General features: G+C 49.9%; 1 protein-coding gene across 1 annotated transcript in view; it reads left to right on the plus strand.

The window, feature by feature from the left end:
- Positions 1 to 5,226: 5,226 nt before the first annotated feature.
- TNR (tenascin R) overlaps positions 5,227 to 26,242 on the plus strand; it is a 355,079-nt gene continuing 334,063 nt past the window's right edge. Inside the window, exon 1 of the mRNA XM_045027168.1 lies at positions 5,227 to 5,302. The gene's annotated coding sequence lies outside the window, so the exon portion shown is untranslated. The remainder of the gene's footprint in view (positions 5,303 to 26,242) is intronic.

Below are 26,242 nucleotides of genomic sequence, written 5' to 3' on the forward strand. Positions count from 1 at the left end.
TAACTTTTTCCTGCAGAATTAAAAAAAAAAAAAGCTGTTTTCTACAGCTTGTTCAGCCTCCCCCCTTGTTCTGTTCCCCTTCTCCTGCTCGAATACATGACATATGTGTTTATGTACAGCATTTCAGTGCCCCAGAAGAGACTGTGATGTCACACACATTGGAATGGGAGGTGACTGATTGACTCAGGGAGAAGTATGAACCTCTCCATACATTCAGCCGCACATCCATGAAGTCGCCCTCCCACATACCCTCCCTCTCACGTGTATGATGGCCCCGCTGCAAGACAGCTCTGTAGAGAGGGCAATAGTGAGTTAATACAGGAGGTGCCAGCGGATGCCACACAGGAGGATTTTGCATGGTTCCTGGGTTTTGTAGAAGCAACATTCCCTGTCTGCGCACTGCAAGCGGCTTCCTCCTGCAGCTCTTTCCACGAAGCTCTTGACAGGTTCCATCCTCAGTGAAAACTGCCTGGGGAACTTCTTTAAATACAAGATTATAAGCGGTTTGCTTGGTCAACGTGGACCACGGGTCCAGTTTCCACCTCCCAGCCTTTCATCCTTGCGAGATATAAACAACTCCCATTGACGGTCCTGGACAATGGCCGTTAGTCATCTCCTGCAGCAGCAGAACCGCAGCCCATGTCCCTGGCTTGTATAGCACACTTTTCAGGGGTGTCTAGTGCTCACTGAGCTGTGTTAGCACTGATCCCTTTTAACCTGCCCCCCGTTAGCCAGGGTGGTCACAGTAACAAAACCAATTGAATGTACTATTACCCCTACACCTGCATTTCCAGCTCTACACCATCCGGCCCATGTATTCCTACTGAGCAGCAGGTGCAGGCTGGGCAGTGAGCACACTGCTAAGGGCATGTCAATGAAGTGCAATCTGCGAAAACAACCGAGGCATCTTCCCTCCGGAGCCAGGGACACCCTGCAGGTTTGAAATCGGAGCACAGGCCCGGTCGCACTGTGTGTTTGCCATCAGCCTCCAAAAGCAGACTGGCTCAGATCAGCCAACTCCCGTTGCGCAGAGCATCTGTTTCTGTGCTCGGGGCCTGGATGGCGTCTCGGCCATAGTGCTTCCTTGTCAGGCTGAAAGCACCAGCACCCATGGGACGGCAGCTGCTGTAGGAATGGGGAAGGAGAGACAGGGCTAAATCCTGGCTGTCCCTCCCCAGATGAACTGGTGAGAGGAGAGGGTGCTGGGTGTCTCTCCTCCCCTCACCTGGCACTCTCATGCGGGAACCAGACACAACACCGTGCTACCACTCCTTAAAGCACCAGTGCGTGGAGCTTGTCAGAACACCTCGCGGCCCTCTCTGGTCCCATGGGGGGATGGCCAGTCCCGAAAGAGAGGGCCAATATGCTGGCTCAGGCCATTGGACAATACAACCCTGAGGGAGAAAGTGGCCATATTGACTTGACCATTGGGTCACACCGCCCCAAAGGAGAGGGTAGTCATATTGGCTCTGGCCATTGGGTCACACAGCCCTGAGGGAGACAGCAGCCATATTGACTTTAATCACTAAGGATGCTCGGGTGAACTTAGTCGCTGGGCTATAGCAACCCTTACACTGCCCCAAAGGGGACAAGGCGCACTTGCCCTGTGACACCCATTTTTTCAATCTTCCCTCATAGGTCATATTTTCTAGACATGTTTTCCCACTGGCCTCCTGCCTGAATTGGAGACCGAAGGTGAAACAGGCCCATATTACAATTGGCAGGCTGAGCGGGACTTTTAAAAAAGATGTTTTCAAATAGGAATTACCAGCCTGGTCTGGCATCCTCTTTCCCCCCCATCTCTTAAAGGTGCGTTCCTGCCCTGAACCAGGAGGGGTTTCTACCCCTTCCAAAGCTTTTGGTTACATTGAGGGGAGGGATAGGTCAATAGTTTGAGCATTGGCCTGCTAAACCCAGGGTTGTGAGTTTTAATCCTTGAGGGGGCCATTTAGGGAACTGGGGTAAAAATCTGCCTGGGGATTGGTCCTGCTTTGAGCAGGGGGTTGGACTAGATGACCGCTTGAGGACCCTTCCAACCCTGATAGTCTGATTGGGTTAATCCTTATAGTTATTGTCCCTCTCCTGATAGCAGTGTGTCTCCTTAGTTGAGCAGTAGAGGTCGGGGCCTTACAGGTCAGTTTCCCTGTGGAGGAGGGATCAGTGATGTGGCATTCTACCTGTGACTCGCTTCACTTGCACACATACCAGTCCTGGAACGGAGATGCAGGCAGCCCCTTCTCCCAAGAATTTCAGCCCAACCTCTGTGTCTCTGAGAGCAACTTTGCACCAAGAATTGATTCTAATCAGAGCCCAGCCAACTCTCCTGGGGCTCATCCAGCTCCTCCCACTCAGCACCATGCATAATCAAAACATAACAATGACATAAGCATTTCCTCCATGCCTAACAGCTTGCTTGCATGCTCAGAAAAAGAACTTGGAAAATTATGTGTAATAGCACCACCTGGTGATACCTGCCATGCCATTGATGCATCTTTGGGTATTCTTGTTATCTGCACAAATGTTCAATCCTTTTTTTTATTCAATCCTGCTAAAATCTTGACTTCAATGATATCTTGTGGCATTGAGTTCCACAGGCCAATTGTGGAATATTCCCTTATTTGCTGAATATCGCTAAATTCTCCACATGTGGGTGTCTAAATGAATAGCAGGGGTGGCTCCAGGCCCCAGCACGCCAAGTGCGTGCTTGGGGCGGCATGCTATGGGGGGCGCTCTGCCGGTCAACGGGAGGGCGGCAGGCGGCTCTGGTGGACCTCTGGTCCCGCAGCTTCGGTGGGGCATCTGCAGGCAAGCCTGCGGAAGGTCCACCGGAGCCATGGGACCAGCGGACCCTCCGCAGGCACGTCTGTGGGAGGTCCACCGGAGCCACGGGACCGGCGACTGGCAGAGCGCTCCCTGCTGCGTGCCGCCGTGCTTGGGGCGGCGAAATGGCTAGAGCTGCCCCTGATGAATAGCCCAATTTTTAGAAGTGATGAGCCTGGATTTGGGTACCTAACTTTAGGTTCCTTTTAAAAGTTTGGTTCTTTATAGTGTTTAATTTCTATTGCCCTTTGAAAAATGAACTATTGTCTCCCTGAACACATTTAGACCTATTGCAAATGCATATGCAGGTGTCTTGTCGCAGGGCTGGCCCTGAGAGGGACTCCTCTTGTAGAGTTGCAGGTGAGTCCAGGGCTGTCCACAGCCATTTAATACGAATTATAAATGACAACACAGTAGCAGCTACGATGACCCAGCAGAGGTCAGGGCCTGCATTGTGCTAGGCACTGTGCATACACATAGTCAGAGACTGCTCCTGCGCCAAAGAGCTTACAGGTGGGAGGGGAAGAGACTTGCCCAGGATTGCACAGAGTTCAGTGGCTGAGCTAGAAGTAGAATCCATGTCTCCTGGCTCCCAATCCGGTACCCTAGCTATTAAACTAGGCTCATGATTGCAGGGGTGCTAGCACTGGCTTGTGTTTAAAAGGAAGAGGTAGAGAATAACTTGTTTCCAGGGATGAGGGATGGAAGCCTGGAAAGACACAAGAATATGGGCTCTACAAAGAGAGAGAAGAAAAATCAGGGCAAATTTTGGGCTTCTTGACTGTGGCAATATCCCTTAAGGCTATTTATAAATGTCTGGCAATAGAAATCTAGCCATCTCTCTGCCTGCTTGTCTAGCTAGATCTGTTGTTTTTTCCTTTCCATACTGTTATCAGCAAGCAGTGCTGTCTGGGCAATGCAGCCAGCCACGAGCCAGGCGTCACCAAAGCAGCAGCAACAACTACATCGCGGCGGGGGGAGGTTCTATATGCAGTAGAAACCGGTGACCAGGCATCAACTGAAAGGTGAGTTAAGGGTTAACACTGGGAGAAGAGAATGCATTTTTAGATAATGTTTTCACCTCTTAGCTCAGTACACAGGCCCCAACTCTAGCTGAAAGCTGGTGTTAAGGTCCTCTACCACTCTGACCCCTATAGGGGGATCAGAGCGGTAGCCGTGTTAGTCTGGATCTGTAAAAAGCAGCAAAGAGTCCTGTGGCACCTTATAGACTAACAGACGTATTGGAGCATGAGCTTTCGTGGGTGAATACCCACTTCGTCAGACTCTCCAATACATCTGTTAGCCCATAAGGTGCCACAGGATTCTTTGTCGCTTATAATAACACTGATTTTATAAAACCTCCCCATCCATCCTATCCCAATGCCTTTGTGTCCCCCTGCCCAGAGGAGGGCTCATCATCACTGGAACACCCAGAGCTGTCAGATTTTAATACTGGCTTCTAGATTTGAACATAGATTTTAATTGCTTTAATATACTTTTCAATGTGCTGTAACATTTGAATGGATTGCACTTGATAATAGCAGCAATAAAGGGTGCTTTGCATTTTTGAAAACTGAATTTATAATACCCTGCTGAATATTGATGTCTCTCCAGGATATTTCCAGTCTCTCCTGAAGTTCGAAGCTGCTTTTTCCTTCTGACAATTATAAAGGTTTTGAAAGTTCCCTACAACTTTTGTAAAATCAGGGTCTGTCACTCTGTCATCAGGGAATCTTACGTTCTTATCTAGGTGTAGATGCCATAGCAGCAAGGGTGCTACAGAATTGTTCTCGCCACATGATTAGGGGGTCTGCATTACTGAGCCATGACCATTAATACTATCTCCAAAAATGAGTGGTAAATAAATCTCAAAGTGCCATCCTGGGGTCTATCCTGGTATTTCTTTATGCACCTTCTTTTCTTTGGGGTTTGTCCTTTTTCAAGTCATCGCTTGGTGGTTTTTTTTGTTTGTTTGTTTGTTTTTGTCTTTGAAGTCCGTTAATTACTATGGAAACGGTGTCATTTATACCGATGGAATTTGGCAAGATCCAAAGGTGTAGACTCAAGTCACTTGAAATAATCGCCTGAGCTTTATTCTGTGGATTGGGAAATGAACATATTGAGGGGATGGTTTCTGTGACCGCAGAGGGGTTGTGAGGAGAGGGGATGGGGGCTTAAATGGTGTTGGTTTAAGGGCATGAGGAAGGGAAGAGTTTGAGAACACACAGAGTTAGTTGTACAGGGGGCTGGCATGAAAAGGGGCAGGGCTGAAGGCCGTACACCATTCATTCTGTGGACTTTGTCCCTTTCAGGGCATGAATCCATCGGTACTTCCTGAGACTTGCATTGTGAGAGCTCCCTAATGCATGAGAGGCAACACTACCAAACCCAATGCTTTGTGGAGGCCCGTCTACATGTTATCCAGGGGCATATCGCTACAAGTCACACATCTCCATGAAATTATGGATGACGTAAAGCAACAGTATGTTTTTGATTGGGGCCTACGAATAGCTATCAAAAATAATTTACTTTACATTTTTTAGAGACTGACATTGTTACTGAAACCAAAGAACGGGAGACGAGAGAGGACAATGGCTGATGGCATGTGCCACTGTGTAGAAGTGTGTAAATATATATAGATGGATCACAGGCATTAGAGGTGAAAAAAACCTACTAGGCCACCCAGTCCCTCTCCCTGCCAGTGAAGGATTGTTTCCCATTGCACATTTACCTAGCCCTGTGGCCAGGCTGGTGTTTATAAGACCCAACTGCTGGAGTTCCCCTCCTAGATCACCCCCAGCCTCAGAGTCACAATTAGGAAGTTCTTCCTGGCAATATTGACCAAACACAGCTCTACTTCAGGTATGAATTGAGCCTCAAGGCCTAAATCCATAGCTGCTGGCTGATCTCATGGAGCTGGCTCCTCCTCCTCTATTTCCATCTGGTAAATCCCATTAACAGAGGATAAATCTATTCTCGACCCCTTCCTAATGGCATTGGCTGCCTGCGAGGTATGCCTGGGAATGCTTGTTGTCATAAACCAACCCTGCGGTGTGTGAGAGAGAGATGACCACGCTCTGAAAGAGGCAGAGCAGCTCTGGCCTAACTGCTCCTTTTCTTAACTCCACCCGTTATCTTCAGGGTATGTCTACACTATGGGATTATTCCGATTTTACATAAACCATTTTTTTAAAACAGATTGTATAAAGTCGAGTGCACGCGGCCACACTAAGCACATTAATTCGGCGGTGTGCGTCCATGTACCGAGGCTAGCGTCGATTTCCAGAGCGTTGCATTGTGGGTAGCTATCGCATAGCTATCCCATAGATCCCGCAGTCTCCCCCGCCCATTGGAATTCTGGGTTGAGATCACAATGCATGATGGAGCAAAAACAGTGTCACGGGTGATTCTGGGTAAATGTCGTCACTCAATCCTTCCTCCGTGAAAGCAACGGCAGACAATCATTTCGTGCCCTTTTTCTCTGGATTTCCCTGGCAGACGCCATAGCATGGTAACCATGGAGCCCGTTTAGCCTTTTTTCACTGTCACCGTATGTGTACTGGATGCCGCTGACAGACGCGGTACTGCAGTGCTACACAGCAGCATTCATTTGCCTTTGCAAGGTAGCAGAGACAGTTACCAGCCCTATTGCACCGTCTGCTGCTTTGGAAATTGGCGAAGATGGTTACCAGTCTTTTGTACCGTCTGCTGCTGTCATGGGTGCTCCTGGCTGGCCTCGCTGAGGTCAGCTGGGGGCGCATGGACAAAAATGGGAATGACTTCCCAGGTCATTCCCTTCCTTATGTTTTGTCTAAAAGTAGAGTCAGTCTTGCCTAGAATATGGGGCAAGTCTACTAGAGAACCAGAGAGCACAGCCGCTCCGGGTCAGAGCCCCAGATATCCTGCAGAAATGATGAGCTGCATGCCATTCTAAGGGGTGCCCCTGCAACAACCCCACCCGTTGCTTCCCTCCTCCCACACCCCTCCTGGGCTACCATGGCAGTTATCCCCCCATTTGTGTGATGAAGTAATAAAGAATGCAGGAATAAGAAACACTGACTTTTTAGTGAGATAAAATGAGGGGGAGGCAGCCTCCAGCTGCTATGATATTCCAGGCAGGACATCTCCATTACTCATTAAAGGGTGGTGGGGGAGAGGAGCACAGCCTCCCGCTGCTATGAGAGTCCAGAATCTCCATTAGACATGAAAGGTGTGGGGGGGGGAGAGGAGTTCAGCCTCCAGCTGCTATGATGAGGACGGTTACCAGCCCTATTGCACCATCTGCCAGGACTGAATCTCCAGGACACAAAGCTTAAAGAAGGAAATGACCAGGAGTCATTCCCATTTTTGCCCAGGCGCTCCCGGCCGACCTCACCAAGGCCAGCCAGGAGCACTCACAGGATGATGATGAGGACGGCTATCAGTCATATTGTATCGTACCGTCTGCCACCGGGGAGGAGAGGGGAGAGGATGCTGCTGTTTAGCGCTGCAGCACCCTGTCTACCAGCAGCATCCAGTAGACATACGGTGACATTGAAAAGAGGCGAGAAACAATTTTTTTCCCTTTTCTTTGGGTGGGGTGTAAATTGACGACATATTCCCTGAACCACTGGCGACAATGTTTTTGACCCTTCAGGCATTGGGAGCTCAGCCAAGAATACAAATGCTTTTCAGAGACTGCAGGAACTGTGGGATAGCTCGAGTCCTCAGTCCCCACTCCCTCCCTCCATGAGCGTCCATGTGATTCTTTGGCTTTCCGTTACACTTGTCACACAGCACTGTGTTGAGTTCCTGCTGTGGCCTCTGTCTATCATAGCCTGGAGATTTTTTCAAATGCTTTGGCATTTCGTCTTCTGGAACGGAGCTCTGATAGAACAGATTTGTCTCCCCATACAGCGATCAGATCCAGTATCTCCCGTACGGTCCATGCTGGAGCTCTTTTTGGATTTGGGACTGCATGGCCACCCGTGCTGATCAGCGCTCCATGCTGGGCAAGCAGGAAATGAAATTCAAAAGTTTGCGGGGCTTTTCCTGTCTACCTGGCCAGTGCATCCGAGTTCAGATTGCTTTCCAGAGTGGTCACAATGGTGCACTGTGGGATACCACCCGGAGGCCAATATCGTCGAATTGCGGCCACACTAACCCTAATCCAACATGGCAATACCGATTTCAGTGCTACTCCCCTCGTCGGGAAGGAGTACAGAAATCGGTTTTAAGAGCCCTTTATATCGATATAAAGGGCTTCGTTGTGTGGATGGGTGCAGGGTTAAATCGGTTTAACGCTGCTAAATTCGGTATAAACGCGTAGTGTAGACCAGGCCTCAGTTTTAATCCCTTGTCCAGCCTCTTCCTGGGTGTTTACACCCTTTGGAATATTTCCAGGCTGTTGTCATGTTTTTCCCCTTACTTAGATCACCCCTGAGCCACCCTTTGGCTCACTGGCTTCATGGGGCCTTCGCGCCTGCTTGAAGTTAGTCATGTTCTTAAGAACATGGCTGAACTGGAGCCTTCATCTTTCCTCAGGAATCCATCTCTGATCGTTCTGGTGGCTCAGCTCAGAACCTCCTCCAATTTGCCTGCATCTAACGCCTCTCACCAGCATCCCTTTAATTGGCAATGCCGTGACTCAGGGCCACTGAAACCTTCCGTCCCCTCCCATGGTTACTGCCGCTTCCCCGCTCCCTCCCAGCACTATGTGACCTTCACAAAGTTCAATTGATCCCTTGGTGATCATTTTGAGGTCTCTCTACCTCCCCCTCCCTCTTCAGCCAGTCAAACTCTGGTTTATTGACAGGGCCGAGGCAGCCCCTGGGCTTTTCCAACAAGCCAACCATAGCACGCTGCAAAATAATTAGTTGCTGAGGTGTCAGGAGCAGATGTTGAGCTGACATCTCTCGTTTGTGGGTGTAAGCTTCAGCCAGTCTCTGCCTCACGCTAAATTATCAGCGGCTTGCTTGACACTGTGATTTTCTGCCATGCAACCTGGCGTTTCTCCCATGGAGGATTAGTAAAAAGCTTCTCACTGCCCTTTCTCCATTGCCCTTTGCCTTCGTACAGTCTTTTTTTCCTTCCCTCCTTTATTTTATGGAATAGGAGTGGGGTTTTTTAAGTCAGAAATCTCAAGCGCTGGAAGAAAAACTCTCTCCATTTCCCCCAAGCATGGACCCAGGTAACTAGCCTCAGCAATGAGGAATTAACTGTTTGGTGACAGATAGCCCTTGGCACTCTTGCTCAGGCCGCCAGCTGTGTCTGGAGAGAAGGAATAGTCAGCTCTGAAGCAATGCTAGTAAGCAGGGAATGGAGGCTCTGTTTTTCCTCTTGCAGTAGTTCAATTACCAGGCAGCTTTGTTTCTGAAAGACCTCATGAGACTCACCAACAAACGCTGTGATTGGAAGCCATTTGAGCCGTTGTGCCATGGCTAAGGCTTTCAAAGCAGCCGCGGGGATTTAGATACACAGCTGCCATGAGCATCAATAGGAGCGTGTGTCAAAATCCCCAGGGCTGCCTTGGGAATCTCAGCTCTAGCAAGGAGGGTTTCCTCCCTCTCCTATGAAACGTCGCATTGCTGGAGGGGCCTAAGCTTTAGGTTTGAAACATCTTTACTCCCTGGAACAAGGGGTTCAGATCCCAGCCGTGTCAGCTCAGCTGGTCACACCTGGGGTACAGAGGGGAGGGATTCTGCCCTCCCGCTCTGCCAGTGAAGAGCAGCTTCACTGCCCCACGGGGCAGGGCCGGACTATAGCCATGGAGTGCTCCGTGTAAATTAGAGCAGCCCAAAGGTGGCTTGAAGCTCAGCATGGAGGCTCAGCAAGAATATTTTTTTTTCAAGTTGGTCCCTTTAGAAACCAAGATTCTTTGTCATCATCCTATAGCACTTTCCTATAGAGATTTGTCTTGTTGGCCTTGGCCAGATGTAGCTGCATTTCAACGGTGCAGTGTGTGATCTACAGAGTTGCAAAGTGCACTGTGATACTTTGGATAGATGGGCAGTCAGTCATTATCATAAGCTAGGGACAGGCCTCTGTTCCTCTGTCTTCAATCCTCTCCTTGTAACTTCCTTACATCTCTGCAGCCAATAATGGTGATGTCCTACCACAAGTGTTCTGACTTCAGGAGTAGGAAATAAGCAACAGGAGAGGAATTGCCTCTGCAGCAAAGATCTTGTCATGCAGCCCCAGCTGGTAATTTAAACAAGGAGCAAAGCAAAGCAGATCTGCCTCTAAGCAGAATGCTTTCCAATTTTTTCCATGAGGCATCCAGCAGTTTTGTTAGATTTCATCCCCCACGACGGTTATTGCCGCGTCTGAAGTCATACTCTCTGGTTATGACATCACAGCCGGTTGCCCTGGAAGTGATTATGATGGCATGATACCAGAATTATTTGACATCAGGAGGGGGACTTAGCTGCAGAGCTAGTGGATTCATTATAAAGACAAAGGTCTTGTTTTCATGCAAATGTCTCTAATAATAGCTACAAGAAAAAAGCCCAGGGAAAGAGAGAGAGAATCTGCATGAGAGAGAAGCCAAATTGTCTCCAAAGAGAATATGTTCTGAGTTTTCCTTGGGGTTTTAGCAGCTGTTTTGACAGCTCAGCAATGGAGCGACAGCACTTACAATCATGCCATATGTCAGTGAGACTTCTGAGGGCACAAACTGTATATTCAGAGGTAGGAGTTTGGTTCCTAGAGGCCATGTGCTCCAGTGGCCAAGGAGTCAGGAGACATTATTTATTTATTTATTATTGCTTTTGCTGTAGAATTTGGGGGCTAGAAGAGTGGAGAGCTGGCAGCTGGGTCAATAGGGGGACGCAGGAGGATATCGATATCTATGCATATGAGAGACCAGGTGCTTGTCACTCTTTGGGCTGAGGACTGTGATTTCTTTTATGTCTGTTCAGCACCTAGCACATTCTGGGTGCTACTACAATCAAATACGGAGGGGGTTTTCTCAGCCAGAGGGCGCTGTGGAGACATGTTCTCCAGCTGGGAGAACAGTTTTCCCCTCGCTGTTCAGCTCCCAAGGCGGGAGCAAAGTTTGTGCTGACCAAACAGGCACAGGCAGTTGTTGGCACTACGCAGGGGTGCTGATAAAGCAGGCACACCCAAGTGCACAGCTGCATTATAAACACATGCTTATGCCAAGCCCTGTTTCTTAATGGTCTCCAATATCTTTCCTGGCCCTTGGATTAGTTGTTTGCTCTGCAGATTTACCTCACTGTAATGCAGAGTGCCGGAGGCTCTTCTTACCCCATTCTCCATAGGGGGAGTATGGGATGGGGCACTCTGCCACCACAGTGGAACTGGCCCTGGGTACAGTATGCTGTAGGAGGCCTCAGGGCACCAGGACGACTAGCTAACTAAGCAGAGCTGGGATAATGCAGCGCCCGGATCTGTGCTGTGACACATTCTTCACTGGCAATGGGGGGGCATTGCCTGGATCTGCTTATTTCTCAAAGGATCTTGGTGTGAGCTCTGCCAGGCCAGATCCTCAGACCAACCCATGTGAGCCCAAGTCTCCAGCTCAGATTCCTCTCCTCTCAGTTGCTACCCCGCTCCTGTGAGATCCACTAAACTTGCTGAGGGGAGGGTGTAATAGCGCTCCCAGAAGCAGCGCCGTGAACGTTCCCCCCCCCAACTCCTCTTCCTTACTGAACTGCTCACCTGGCTGACGCTTGGAGGGTGGGTGCAGTTCCACTCTCACTGAGTGGCAACATGGAACACATCTAAGCCCCAGCCCCGACCAGGGAGATGGAGTCCTCCAAGTCACAGCAGACAGGGCGGCTCTGACACCCCGGAGCCGCCCCGGAGTGAGCACAAGGGGAGGATGAGGGCCAGGAAGTACGTGGCCAGTCCCTTAGTTCTGAGGAACACTGGGGCTGCTTGTTCCTGCTCCATGCTGAATAAGGGGTGGGGGGCAGGCAAGGCTGTGGCTCCACCACCCCGTCACCACCAAAGGCTGCTGAAGAGGGCCAGCGTGCTGGGGAGCAATCTCCTTTGTGCCTCTGGGGGCGTGTTAGGATAAAGAGGAACCCTAGGGAAACGATGGGGCCCTATGGAGGCTCCTGTAGAGCAGGGCCGCTTCACACTGCTCTCTACACAGGGCTGTGACTTGCAAGCTACAGTCTAGTCCCCTATGTGCAGAAAACACCCTCCCATCAGATGTCTCTCTTTTCTCAGAGCCTGTCTTCATTGCTACCTGCGCACATATGCAGCCTGCTCAAGGGCTGAACAGGAGAAACCAGACAAATCTCCCTGCCACAGACAGGTGAACATTCCATCCATCTTCCCGGTCCCCGGATTGTGCTGCCAGGGGCTGGGGATGAGGATATATTTTTCTACTACAGTCTCTTCCACTTCGGGCGGTGGAGGGGGAATGGGGAAATGCCACAGCAGCCAGAAAGCAAACCTGCATGTGTGCTCAACTGTCAGGCTGTGAAACGACCATGATTTTGTCGATTGCAATCGGACATGTTTCCCGTCCTAGTCAACGTTTCAAGAGCGCGAGGAAAATTTTAAGAGCACTGGAAAACACAAATTACTTGTGTAACTTGGTCAATTGCTTCCTGAGTGCCGCCTCATGGCCAGGGGCAATTCTGCAGACCCCTGCCTCCATCTCCCTTCTTCAGGACCCCTTAAGAACTCCAACCATCTTTTTCCTGGCTAACACCACCCCTGCCTTGTTTAACAACAGAGTCAGCTCAAAACTATCCTCAAGGTCCCCAAAAAACGGCCATTGCCACCATGCAAAAGTTCACACTCAGCTCTGGCATCTTCTACCCCACCCAGAGCTCATCTTCTGTCACGGTCTGCTCTTCATGTAGCCACCACGCCCAGCCCTTCCGAGCTGGAGCCCAGCTTTCTGGCTCCAGCTTCCAGACCCCAACTTTTCTCCCAGCACGGGTCTCCTGCAAGAGCCTCCTACTTCTCTGCAGCTCCTGTCTGCAACCACTTCCTCTCCCTGTTCCCTATAAGGAGCCAGAGAGATCTGCTGTCAGGTCCCATCAAGGCTGCTAATGAAGCCCAGGCAGCCTGGAGCAATTTCAGGCCCAGTGCCCCCCTCTGTCAACTGCCTCCTTGGCTTTACTCTGGTTTATCCTCAAACCGCTTTTAGTTGGATTCCTGTGGAATCTGAATCGGCATTCCCAGATCATTAGAATACCTTGGATGTCAGCCAAGAATGAGTTGTTGCCTTGAAATCAAACTACGTTTAAAAAAAAAATCCATTCTTTGCATTCCTCTGCCCGCCCTATGCGTGCACTCTCTTGCAAACAAAATAACCATGCGGATGGGCTCAGATCCAAGAGCTGGTCTGTGCAGGTACTGCTAATAAAAATATATTCTTGCCTGTTAGTAACGTTATGGTCTCTATTCAGTGGAGCCCAGCACAAGACATCTGTGAATAAAGGCACAACCACACACCTCTCAGGGTTCAGACGATGGCACAAAGAGATCAAGCATCACTCTGTCAGAGAAAGGATGTTCTCATGGTTAAGACACTGCACTGGGACTCAGGAGACCTTGAGGTCAAGTCTTTGTACTGTCACAAACTCCCTGTGGGACCTTGGCCAAGTCACTTAGTCTCTCTTGGCCTCAATTCCCCCTCTGGGGAGTTGGAGATAATAATACTGCCTTTGTCTAGCTAGATGGTAAACTTTGTGGCATGGCCTCTCTCACTGTTTCTACAGCACCTAGCACAATAGGGACTTTTTTCTTCATTGGACTCTCTGGATCAGGGGTGCTCAAACTTTGGACCGTGGGCTGGATCCGGCCCCTCAGGGCTTTGGAACCGGCCTGTGGGATTGCCCCTGTGGCACTGTGGGCCCTGAGCCGCTCTCAGAAGTGGCTGGCACCACATCCCTGCAGCCCCGGGGGAGAGGGAGCAGAGGGCTCCGCACACTGCCCTTGCCTGTGGGTACCTCCCCCGAAGCTCCCATTGGCCAGGAACGGGGAACCGCGGCCAATGGGAACTTGCGGGGAGGTACCCACATGCAAAGGCAGAGTGTGGAGCCCTTTGCTCCGCCTCCCCCAGGGGCTGCAGGGACATGGTGCCAGCCACTTCCCGGAGTGGGGCTGGGATGGGGCCAGGGCAGGCAAGCAGGGAGCCTGCCCTGGACCTGGTGTGTGCTGCTGCCACCCTGGAGCCACTCCAGGTAAGTAGTGCCAGGTCGGAGCCTGCACCCCAACTCCCTGCTCTGAGCTCCCCTAGTCCTCTGCCGCACCCCTCCTGCACCCGAGCCCCCTGCCACACCCTGCACCCCTCCTGCCCCACCCCGCACCCCTCCTTCACCCCTGCCCTGAGCCCGCTCCCGCACTCTGCACCCCTCTCTGTGCACCACTGCCCTGAGCCCCCTCCCACACTGTGCACGCCCTCTTGCACGCCAACCCCCTTCCCTGAGCCTCCTCGTACACCCTGTACCCCTCCTCTGCCCCAACCCCCTGCCCTAAGCCCCTTCCTGAACTCTGCACTCCCTCCCACACCCCAGCCCCCTGCCCCAGCCCTACATTCATGGCCCTGCATTCAATTTACCCACCCAGATGTGGCCCTCGGGCCAAAAAGTTTGCCAACCCCTGCTCTGGATGCTCAACAAATAGAAATACCCATCTTTGCAATGATTATAGCACCATGATGCTGTTTGGGGAGGGGTTGTCTGGCTACCTATCCAAACATCATCTAGCCACCTATGCTGCAGCCCCCATTCCTCAACGCCCGGATGGTCAGCTGGTATACATTGATAACATTCCTTTTAACTCAGTGCTAGCTTACACCAGCTGGGGACTTGGCCTTTCCTCAGTGCTGCTGTATGTAAAACAAGTGAACAACTCTATTATTCGGTTACCCCCGAGGCTTGAGAAAGTGGATATTAAAAAGCGAGAGACCACAAAACTAGATTAAAGTATATTAAATATCCAGCTACGAACATCTTAGATTTGTTTGTAATAAAAATCATGTTGTTTTAAATTTCTTGCTTTTAATATGCTCTTGCAAAGCCCCCCCGGTGATTTTTGTTAGTTGTTTACATCGCTATTTGTCTAAGTGTGTCTGCACTGTCTCCTCGCAATTGCTTTGGTGCAGTTGATGTCAATGGAGGTGGCTGGCATAACCGAGAGCCTGGGATACAACGTATGAGTAATGCAATCAGCTGTTCATAAGGGAGCTGTAGAGGCCCGGGTGGACAGGGAAGTGGTGGAGGTTGCAAGGATGCAAGAGCAGGAATGGCGGGAGCTCTCCCAGGAAGTACGTCTTGACAAATCTCGAACCCTGTGGGAGTAGGAGGGGGGATTCAGATCTGAGTCTATCAGACTCCCCCTTCCCCTCTGCCTTTCTGGTGAAATCTCACTAGAAGAGAATTTCTAGCAACATAAGAAAGAGCCTGTCTCAGATTCCATTTCCAGCCCTCACCCAAACCAAGGAGCTCAGAGGCAGGCAGAAAAGGAACCCCAACTAAGTGAAAACTTTTCCAAATCTCAGTAGAGGTTGGATTCCCAGGGTAACTAAAGGGTCAGATCAGTTCTGTTTCCACATGAACTATTTAGCACTGCCTGGTGTTGTGCAGCTCACCCTCCACAGCGTGGCCATAGGACTTTGAAAAAAACCTAGTCAGTGAAATAGATGGATTGAGATGAAAATCTGATGGAAACTTGGGACCTAAAGTGCCACTTGGTCCTTGGGGAAGAATGGTTTAGAGTTGGTTGGCCACAAGTAAGAGAATTTCTCAGGAGCCAACCCAATGGATCCTATGGGCGAATCACTGGGACTCAGCACCAGTGGAGGTTCCAAGCCCCCAACACAGTTTCGACTGGTCACTGGAGCATGTTGGATCCTACTAGCATGTCTTGACTGTTCCAATGAATGCCCCAATGTGGATGAACTATTGAGCCGGCCTAGATCCTTTTTCTACTCTGGACCCTAGGATCCTGGGAAGCAGGCTGCATGCATGGGAGTCTGGTTGGATCCCCACTGTGCAGCCTCTTGGAACCATTGGAGATGCTCTCTTCAGCTCTGTCCAAAGAACTTAGCTGGTGGAGCCAGCTACCACCATTTCTTATAGGCATGGGGGTCATCCTACCAAGGGGACAGTGTCCCTTTCAGTCTCGAATTTTGCAACAGACATCAGCACTTCGGAAGGCTTAGACAACACACTGGTCTGGCCAGGTGCTGCCTTTTAGTGGGATGGTCTCCCAGATGCACGCTCTACCATGGCCTCTTGCTGGCGCAGGTTCTGACGCCAAGTCTTACGATCCTTTTGGAGGAGGCCTCACAGGCTTCCCTGCCTTTAGCCAAGTGCCGTTCCTCAGGGCCTTGAGGGCATTTTCCATGGGGAACATCATGGGGCAAGGGGAACACCCATTCAACCCTCTTTGTAATCATATTTATGCCCTTATGGGCAAGGCCTGTAGTGGCCTAAAATTACAAAAGGCTCAAAGCAGGGGAAAATAATCAAATAGTAAATTGATATTTATTAACTTAAATCTACACACTGATCTTAAACTACCTATAACTTGTTTGGCCTGCCTGATGGAGACCAGGGTGTGGATCGCTGGACAACTGCTCTGGATGGTGGAGGGAGCACTGAAGGACAGTCGGAGAAGGTTGGCTGTTTATACCCTTGGCCTATGGAATATAGACTGGAGGGACATGCATGTGCCAAGTACTAAGCACAAGGGAAGAGGAAACTTGGGGGTGGCCTCAGGGCCTGGTTGTCCACTCTGTTATGATTGTCTTATCCGGGGAGCCGTAGCTTAGGGCTCAGAGGTGCTGGCCCATCTGTGTGGGGAAGTCACCGCTGTCAGTCTCTCATATACACAATAACACCATTAGAAACAGCTGCCTGAAATCACCGAAAGACTTGCCGGGGGGGCCAAAATGAACATCCAATGACCTGACAACTTCCCAGCGGAAAATCCCACTTTGTGACACTTGTCTCAGTGCTTGTGCTCCAATCACGAACAGTACAGAAGAAGCAAAGGACCAGTTCTATTCTGTTGGGGATGACATAATCATATTTATAGCCAGTGAAGACAAATGCATACTTCTGAGAGACTCTAATGCCAGAGCTGGAGAAGATAGCAAGGTTTGGAGTGGTGTGATAAAGAACAATGCAATTTGGAAAATGAACAGCAGTGATCTCCCCCTGGTCAGCAAGTGTGCTGCTTGTGAGTTTGTTATTACCAATACAACCTTCAGGCAAGCTGACATATATAATGCCCTTGGATGCATCTGAGGTCAAAGCACTGGTATCTGATTGAGTACATCATTATACAGCCAAGAGACACAAAGGACGTCAAAATCACCAGAGCAATGCGAGGGGCTAACTGTTGGATTTACCACAGAATGATCAGAGCCATTTTCAGTGTCCATGGTAAGCAAACAATGCTGAACGGATTAAACCAAAATTGAACATCACAAAGCTGAGACACCCATTTCATCCAGAAAAACGGAGGGAAAACATGGAGGAAAAATGGATAGTATTGCCTCCTCACCGAATAACATCCTGGAAAAGTGGGATATCTTCAAATCAGCCATTCTTCAAGCCTCTGAAGCAGCTCTAGGCAAAAATCAAAGACTGCATCAGGATTGGTTTGATGAAAACGATGATGAAATAAAAAAGATCCCCAAGGAAAAGAATGATGTGTTTATGTCTTGGCAAAATGATAAAGAATCAACATCAAAGAAAGACAAATTCAAGTACCTGCAAACCAAGGCTCAAGTACAGCTTTGTGTTCTACAGGATAACTGGTGGGAAAAGAAAGCAGAAAAAATACAATGTTACACTTATACTCACACTGCAAATTTGTTGTATGATTCCCTGAAAGCCATTTATGGCCCACCAAATTCTGGGCGAGCTCCGCTGAAAAGTTCACACCCCCATCCCGATTTTTCACACTTGCTTTCTGGTCACCCTAGGTTGGAGCACGACAGACGTGATTTTTGATGTGAGACAGATTCAGGAAAAATTCACTTAACAAAACATGGAACTGTGGGCTGTCTTCATTGGCTCCCCCACCCTCCCCAAAAAAGTTTGACACTATGTGTAGAAATGGCCTCTGGAAAATTCTAGAAAAGTTTGCCTGTCCCAATAGATTTGTTAACATTATCTGTCAATTCCATGACAACATGACTGATCAAGTACTCTCAGCTAGTAGCCTCCCTAAACCATTTCCCATACTGAATGCACTGAAACAAGGCTGTTATGCTCACAGTGGTGTTTCTTGGTCTCTTTTTTCACAACCATTTTGAATTACACAACCCTCAAAAGAGCATCTGCACAAGGTATAGAATTGATGGAAAACTCTGCAGTCTCTGAAGGCTTACATCAACAACAACTGTTAGTGATCTTGCTCCTCACAGAGTGTCTGTACAGCCACAGGAGAATACATGTGATGCTGTGATGTCACTGTCAGATACAGAGGACAGCCTTTCATAATAATACATGAACAAAAATTTAGATTGTTTTTTAGTGCAGGAACCTATGATGTGTGTGTACAGTACCAAGCACAATGGGCCCCAATCTCAGCTAGGACTGTAGGTACTACAGTGATATACCCATAACTCCAGAAAATAGGTAACTACTTCTCTAAATAACAACTATTGGGCCAAATTATGCTCTGTTTTACTAGTGTGAATCCAGGATGACTCTAATGATGTCAACTCGATCACTCCAGATTTACACAGATGTAACCGAGAGGAGAATTTGGCCCAACTTTTCTAACAATGTTTGCAATGCTTTAACATGCATCACAACATTTAACATGGAATCCCATTCAAGGACTGTTTGTGCTCAAAACAGAGAAGGGGTTTGCTAGCAATGGCTAAAGGGCCTATTCAGGATTAGAAGGCTACTGGCCAGCTCTATTTGATGTATTAATGTGAACGGCCTAGATAATAGACCTAGGCAACCCGGGAAATGCAAAGGTCAAGCCAAGTCAAACCTCCTGGCTTGACTCTAGCAGCCAAAACCACAAGCCAAGTCAGTGCAGTTGACTGTAAACACCTGCAAAAGGAAATGCACAGTGATAGATTGGGTTTAGGAGAGTGCCAGGGTTCAGTGCCACAATATTAAATGAAAACAACTGACACTTCTTCATGTGTGGATGTGAATGTAAGCTAAAATAAGGTGTTTTTCTGCAGGAAATCTCAGTTGTGAGTGGGATTTCTCATCTCTGCTTGGCCAGGGTTCCTCTTTGTGCTGGTATAAATGGAGTTCCTCCCACCCTCACCCCTCCTGTCGTGGGTAGGGATAGTAGCATTGTGTTCAGAATGTGGTTCTGATGATGGCTTCGGTAAAGAGACATGCAGTAAGTTAGAACAGTTGAAATGGAGACTCCGGGTGTATCTGAGTGACTGCCTCTGTATCAGTTGATTTGGGGCTGCGATGGATAGAAAGGTGTGCTGTGCGTTCCAGGTAGGGTAGGCATTATAGGTGTTGTCCGTTGAAGGGCATCGTTTTGCAGGAGCCATGAAGTCCTGATAACAGTGATTCCAAAATACACTTTGTAACATTTGAGATGGAGGGAGTTCAGAAAGGTGATTCTGCCTTTCCCCATCACACCATCAGCTTCATGGCCCCAGGGCCAGTGTAACCACTAGGCGAACTAGGCGGCCACCTAGGGCACCAAAAAGCGGTGTCCAGCATCACAGGAGTCAGCTGAGCAGGGCAGGGTGGGGAGCGAGGCCTCCATAACAAACCCACCCCCGCAGCAAGGGGCGCCGCGCAGGACGGTCAGTGGGAGTCTGCAGCAGAGCAAAGAGGAGAGAGCTGGCCAGGCGTGGCGACCAGCGCAGCCAAGGGACGGAGCCGTTGGGGGAGGCAGGACGCAGCCCTGAGCTCAGGTGAGCTTCACCCTCCGACACGCTGAGCCTGGGGCCGGGCGCAGCCACCTCCTGGGATGAGGGAAAGTGAAACTAAACCCTGCAGCGCAACGGAGGTGCAGGTGCTGCATCCAACCCCCCCTTCCCCGGTGGCACTGTGCCAATGTGGGGAGCCGGCCCTGATCCCCAGGGAGATCCTCCCCTGCTCCCTGGGAGAGCCCGGCTCTGCCCTCCTTGCCCCTGGGTCCCCCCCAGAGGGCGAAGTACTCAGAGCCTGGGAACGTCTAGAGACCCTGTGAGCTGGGGGCATTCTCAGGCTCCTCCTTGCCCATAGGTTCCCCTGGGCCAGAAGGGACCGTTGTGATCATCTCCTCTGACCCCCTTGTATTAATTCTAATGAACAATGCCACATTATGCAGTATTCATTTTTGAAAGTTTATAATAAGTGATGCTCCAGGGGGAGGGACGGGGGGGCGCAAGATGGAAGTTTTGCCTAGGGCTCAAAATATCCTTGCACCGGCCATCTGGGAATGTTAGTGTGAAGGACACTGTGGGGCATTCTGGTCGTTGCATTGGAGAATAACAAGCCACCCTCTGGCTCTCAAGGCTCATCATCTAATGTTCCATAACATAAGGATCTGGAATGGCTTCCATACGCAGAGAGACTAAAAAGCTTTGTGCTGGTCAGCTTAGAAAAGAGATGACTAAGGGATGAGGAGCATGATAGAGGTCTATAAAATCATGACTGGCGGGGAAAAAGTGAACAGAGAAATGTTATCTTCCCTTTCGTACAATACAAAATCTAGGAGTCACCCGCTGAAAGTATCAGGCAAGAGGTTTAATACATACAGGAGGAAGTACTTTTTCACACAACGCCTAATTAACCTATGGAACTCTTTGCCAGGGGATGTTGTGAGGGACAAAAGAATAACAGAGTTAAAAAAAGAACTAGATACGTTCATGCAGGATAAGTTCAATGGCTATTAGCCATGATGGTCAGGGGTGACCCTAACTGACTGCCAGAAGCTCCGAGGGGCTCACAAGAGTGGATTTCTACAAAATTGCCCTGCTGTGTTGGGCTCTCGTACTGGTGACTGTCGAAGACAGAGTACTGGGCTAGATGGCCCATTGGTCTGACCCAGTATGGCCATTCTTACGTACAAGCATGGGAGAGCCTTGTATTCAGAGCTAATGGGACATTTTAAAAAAATCCCTCCCCCAATTTGAAGGGTGTGTGTGGGAGGGGAGGCAAAAAGCCATTTTCCGTTAAAAAAAAAAATGTTCAGCTCAAAAATGTTAACCAGCTCCGCTTGTATTTAGGAAAGACAACAGCCCTCAGTCAGATCACTTGGCCCTGATTCCTTGGAGTGTGCCCCCAAAGCCAGGGTGTTGAGGGAGGAGGGCGGTTGGGTAAGGTTGCCTTGATAAGCAGAAGGACCCCCCCCCCCTGCTGGCGAAGACCGGGAGTGGAAGAAGCTCCAGGGGCCCGGGCCCCACGAGAGTTTTCCACGGCCCCCGGAGCAAGCGAAGGACCTTTCTCCAGGGGCCCCGAAAAACTGTTGTGGAGGCCCCTGCGGGGCCCGGGGCAAATTGCCCCACTTGCCCCCCTCTCTGGGCGGCCCTGTTTTCCAATCATCTGGGGCCTCCCCTGATCGCCATGAGTTTTCAAAAATAATGGCAAATGGCTCTGCAATCACATCAGCCAACTCCCTCAGCACCCTCGTATGCATTGCATCTAGTCCCATGGACTTGTTCATGACCAGCTTTTTAAAATAGCCCTTAACCCGTTCTTTCACCACTGAGGGCTGCTCACCTCTTCTCCATACTCTGCTGCCCAGTGCAGCAGTCTGGGAGCTGACCTTGTTTGTGAAGACCAAGTAGTTCTGAACTGAAGTCAGATACCCTTTTATTCCCTATATGTGACATCATGGAACTAACCCCCACATCTTTAGAGGTCCTGTTCTTTGATGGCTTCCTGATCTCTAGTGCATTCTTATAGGAACATTTTCCCAGCACCCCCTTGCTCTGGCTGGCTCTTTAATATGGCACAGCCAAACAACTGCAGTGCTAATCTGGCCATTTTGTAACTGGCAGCATCTGTCTTCTAAGCCAGGAGTGCTTGTTACATTTCCCCCAGCTTATTGCCAAGAGATGGCACGTTCTCACACGATCAGACACAAGCAACCCAACTTAATCTTGCTCCACCACCACCACCTCTGAGCAGCCTGTGGGGGCACAATAGGCTCTAGAGGGGTCTACCTTACGGCTGTGGTAGCAAAGCTACTGCTAATATTGCATCATCATCAAAGTGCCAGCACTGAGATGGGCCTCACGCTTTGGTAGCAAGGCCAGTGTGGAGATCTTGGCTAATAGTCTCACCCCATGCCCTTGCCAAGCTGTAGATGCTGAACTCAACAAAGGTCCAGCCAAAGCCACCAGCAGGATGTGGAGCAGAGACGGGACAGGAGACACATGTGTCCTTCCCTGCCATCATGGGTAGCACCTGACTGTTCTTTTCAAGGGGGTGCCCCAAAAACAAGCCTCACTCACAGCAGAGAGGGGCACAAGCTGCATAATTCAAGTCTAGGTTGGCGTGAAACCCCACAAACTTCACAGGTGTTTTGATCCAAGCTTTTGGTTTGAGTCCTTCCTTCTGACCTCAAGGGAAGCATCCAGTTTGGACAGTCAAAGCCTATCCCTGTTCCTGATTCTGCCACCTATGCAGAGGGTTATGAATGGCCGGAATGCCATGGCATCTACTGCTCACCGGCACTCCAGGTTTAACCTCTTCAGAAAAGGGGCAGAAGGGGCCCCAGTGGTTGTGTGTGTGAGGGGGAGCTGGAAGGAGTGGGATTAGCCTAAAATGTCAGCCTAGAAAGGCCCATGCTCTTTCCCAGAACTCTAGGTCATCCTGTGCCTACTCCCTACACCCCCGTACCCTTGCCAACAGGCCATAGGATTCTATTTAGTGTATCAAAATTCCCCCATCTTGCGCCATTCCATTGCATGGCTGTCACAGGAATCCCCATAGCTGCAGGGCTCCGGGGAGAAAGAAGGGAAGTGGGTTGGTTGGTTGGTGTGTGTGTGTGTTTTCATGCAATCTTTATTTAAATAACTCCTGGCAAGTTAGAACTATTTACTCTTAACTGAGCCTCCTGGCCAGCAGTAGGTCTGGTGTCTGTCTGGTGGAAGGACCCCCCGCCGGCAAATTACCGCCAAAGTGCAGCCGGGTCTTTGGCAGTAATTCAGCAGCGGGGGGTCCTTCCGTTCTGGGACCCACCACCAAAGTGCCCTGAAGGCCTGCTGCGGGGGGCCCCCCCGCTGCCGAATTACCGCTGAAGCGGGGGCCCCCCACCACCAAAGACCCCAGGCCCCCGGAATCCTCTGGGCGGCCCTGTTGGAAAAAGACAAATATAGGGCCTATCTTTAAAAAAGGGAAGAAGGAGAACTCGGGGAACTACAGACCAGTCAGCCTCACCTCAGTCCCTGGAAAAATCATGGAGCAGGTCCTCAAGGAATCCATTTTGAAGCACTTAGAGGAGAGGAAGGTGATCAGGAACAGTCAACATGGATTCACCAGGGGCAAGTCATGCCTGACCAATCTGATTGCCTTCTATCATGAGATAACTGGCTCTGTGGATATGGGGAAAGCAGTGGACATGATATACCTTAACTTTAGTAAAGCTTTTGATATGGTTTCCACAGTATTCTTGCCAGCAAGTTAAAGAAGTATGGCTTGGATGAATGGACTATAAGGTGTATAGAAAGCTGGCTAGATCAGTGGGCTCAATGGGTAGTGACCAACGTCTTGATGTCTAGTTGGCAGCCAGTATCAAGCAGAGTGCCCTAGGGGTTGGTCCTGGAGCTGGTTTTATTCAACATCTTCATTAATGATCTGGATGATGGGATGGATTGCACCCTCAGCAAGTTTGTGGATGACACTAAGCTGTGGGGAGAGGTAGATATGCTGGAGGGTAGGGATAGGGTCCAGAGTGACCTAGACAAATTGGAGGATTGGGCTAAAAGAAATCTGATGAGGTTCAACAAGGATAAGTGCAGAGTCCTGCACTTAGGATGGAAGAACCAGTGGTGAGCTGGAGCCGGTTCCCACCAGTTCCCAAGAACCGGTTGCTAAAATTAGACCTCCGTGGAGAACCGGTTGTTAAAGGGCCAGGGGGTGGGCAAAGAACTCCGGTCCGCAGGCTGCACCATCCTGTTGCTCCCAGGATTCCCAGCTGGGGAGGCTGAGGTTCCCCCGGCCCCTCCCCCATTTCCCCCCAGCTGCAGCGTGGCCAGCCGCTGGCACCAGCTGGGCAGCTCAGCTGAGCTCCTGAGTCATCTTGCTGCTTTGAGCTGCAGGCAAGGTAAGGGGGGGGGACTTCAAGTTCCAGGGCTGCTGGGGGGGGGCAATTTTCCCCAGGCCCTGCATGGGCCCCCAGCCCCACGAGTATGTCTCCTCCCCGGCCCTTCCCCCACTCCCGCCTTACATCAGAACGTTTTATAGGGAACCGGTTGTTAAGATTTTGGCAGCTCATCACTGGAAGAATCCTATGCACTGCTACAGGCTGGGGACTGACTGGCTAAGCGGCAGTTCTGCAGAAAGGGACCTGGGGATTACAGTGGATGAAAAGCTGGATATGAGTCAGTAGTGTGCCCTTGTTGCCAAGAAGGCCAACAGCATATTGGGCTGCATTAGCAGGAACATTGCCAGCAGATCAAGGGAAGTGATTATTCCACTCTATTCGGCACTGGTGAGGACACATCTGGAGTATTGTGTCCAGTTTTGGGCCCCCCACTATAGAAAGGATGTGGACAAATTGGAGAGAGTCCAGCAGAGAGCAACAAAAATGATTAGGGCGCTGGGGCGCATGACTTATGAGGATAGGCTGAGGGAACTGGGCTTATTTAGTCTGCAGAAGAGAAGAGTGAGGGGGGGATTTGATAGCAGCTTTCAACTACCTGAAGGGGGGTTCCAAAGAGGATGGAGCTTGGCTGTTCTCAGTGGTGGCAGATGACAGAACAAGGAGCATTGGTCTCAATTTGCAGTGGAGGAGGTCTAGGTTGGATATTAGGAAACATTATTTCACTAGGAAGGTAGTGAAGCACAGGAATGGGTTACCTAGGGAAGTGCTGGAATCTCCATCCTTAGAGGTTTTTAAGGCCTGGCTTGACAAAGCCCTGGCTGGGATGATTTAGTTGGGGTTGGTCCTGCTTTGAACAGGGGGTTGGACTAGATGACCTCCTGAGGTCTCTTCCAACCCTAATCTTCTATGATTCTATGATACTGGAACATCTGCTCTTTGTCTATTAACAGCACTTTGCTCTCCTTTCGGGCAGTAGCTGCAGGAATGGGCCCTGGATTCTGCATGAATAGGACACTGAGGGGAGAAATGAGGGGGAAAAGACTCCCACTGACTTCAGTGGGTTTTGGATCAAGCCCAGACACCAGCACACAGAGAGTATACACTCATATGAGTGAGATTTGAAAGCTCAGTAATTGATGAGATTGTTATTAAACCAGCTCCTCTCTCCTGAGCTCTGTCAGGCATTATTCGGCTTGTGCGTACAGCACAGCTCTGTGTCCCATTGCCACTCGGAGTCCCGGGAGACTGCTTGCCTCAGCTTCTAAGGGCTGTTTATTTTGGAGATGAGGATGCTATCGATGGGGCTGCTGTTTGTAATGGAGGAGAAAGCGCGAGGCCTGTCTTGGTGCTGGTGTTTTGATGATGATGCGATTTTGACAGCAGCATTGCTTCTCTGGGACATCTTGAAAATAGGAAGGTGGGGTAAAGAGCGAGCCAGACTCGTGCACAGCAGCACTGCACTCTGAGAGAAGAGAAAAAAGAGGATCTACCACTACCCAGACAGTACAACTCCATACGTACCTGACTTTGGGGGCTGCAACCTGTGCAGCCAGAGGGAGCAAGATACAGCGCAATGGATTGCAAGGGAAGTGGCTATTTGGCAGGCTGCCTGGCCCATTGGCAAAGCACTGGAAATGCAATCTCAGCACCTACTCAGCACAAGCCTGGATGTGCCGCCTCCAGGAACGTTGTGCAATCCTCCAAGGGTCCCTCCCCCATCTCACACACACAGCTGAATCCTGGCGCTTTCCCGAAGCTAACCTGGATGGGTGTTTCTCAGTCCTTACAGGTTAGTAAACCCATATTCAAAGCCAAACATTTTCGCCACCCCCCTCACTTTATTTACTATGATTTTACAGTAAATGTATCACCTCCCCATACCCATAGCAGTGAAGCTTTGGTGCTCCAAAGCTATTCTGGACATTTTATTCTACTGCTTTAGAAATGGAAAATGGACACAAATCAGACATTAGGAATGGCAATATACAAAAACCTGTAGGAGAACACTTCAACCTCCCTGGCCACACAATAGCAGATCTTAAGGTAGCCATCCTGCAGCAAAAAAACTTCAGGACCAGACTTCAAAGAGAAACTGCTGAGCTTCAGTTCATCTGCAAATTTGACACAATCATCTCAGGATTAAACAAAGTCTGTGAATGGCTTGCCAACTACAGAACCAGTTTCTCCTCCCTTGGTTTTCACACCTCAACTGCTAGAACAGGGCCTCATCCTCCCTGATTGAACTAAC

The sequence above is a fragment of the Mauremys mutica genome, chromosome 8, assembly GCF_020497125.1.
Source record: "Mauremys mutica isolate MM-2020 ecotype Southern chromosome 8, ASM2049712v1, whole genome shotgun sequence".
NCBI lineage: Eukaryota > Metazoa > Chordata > Testudines > Geoemydidae > Mauremys > Mauremys mutica.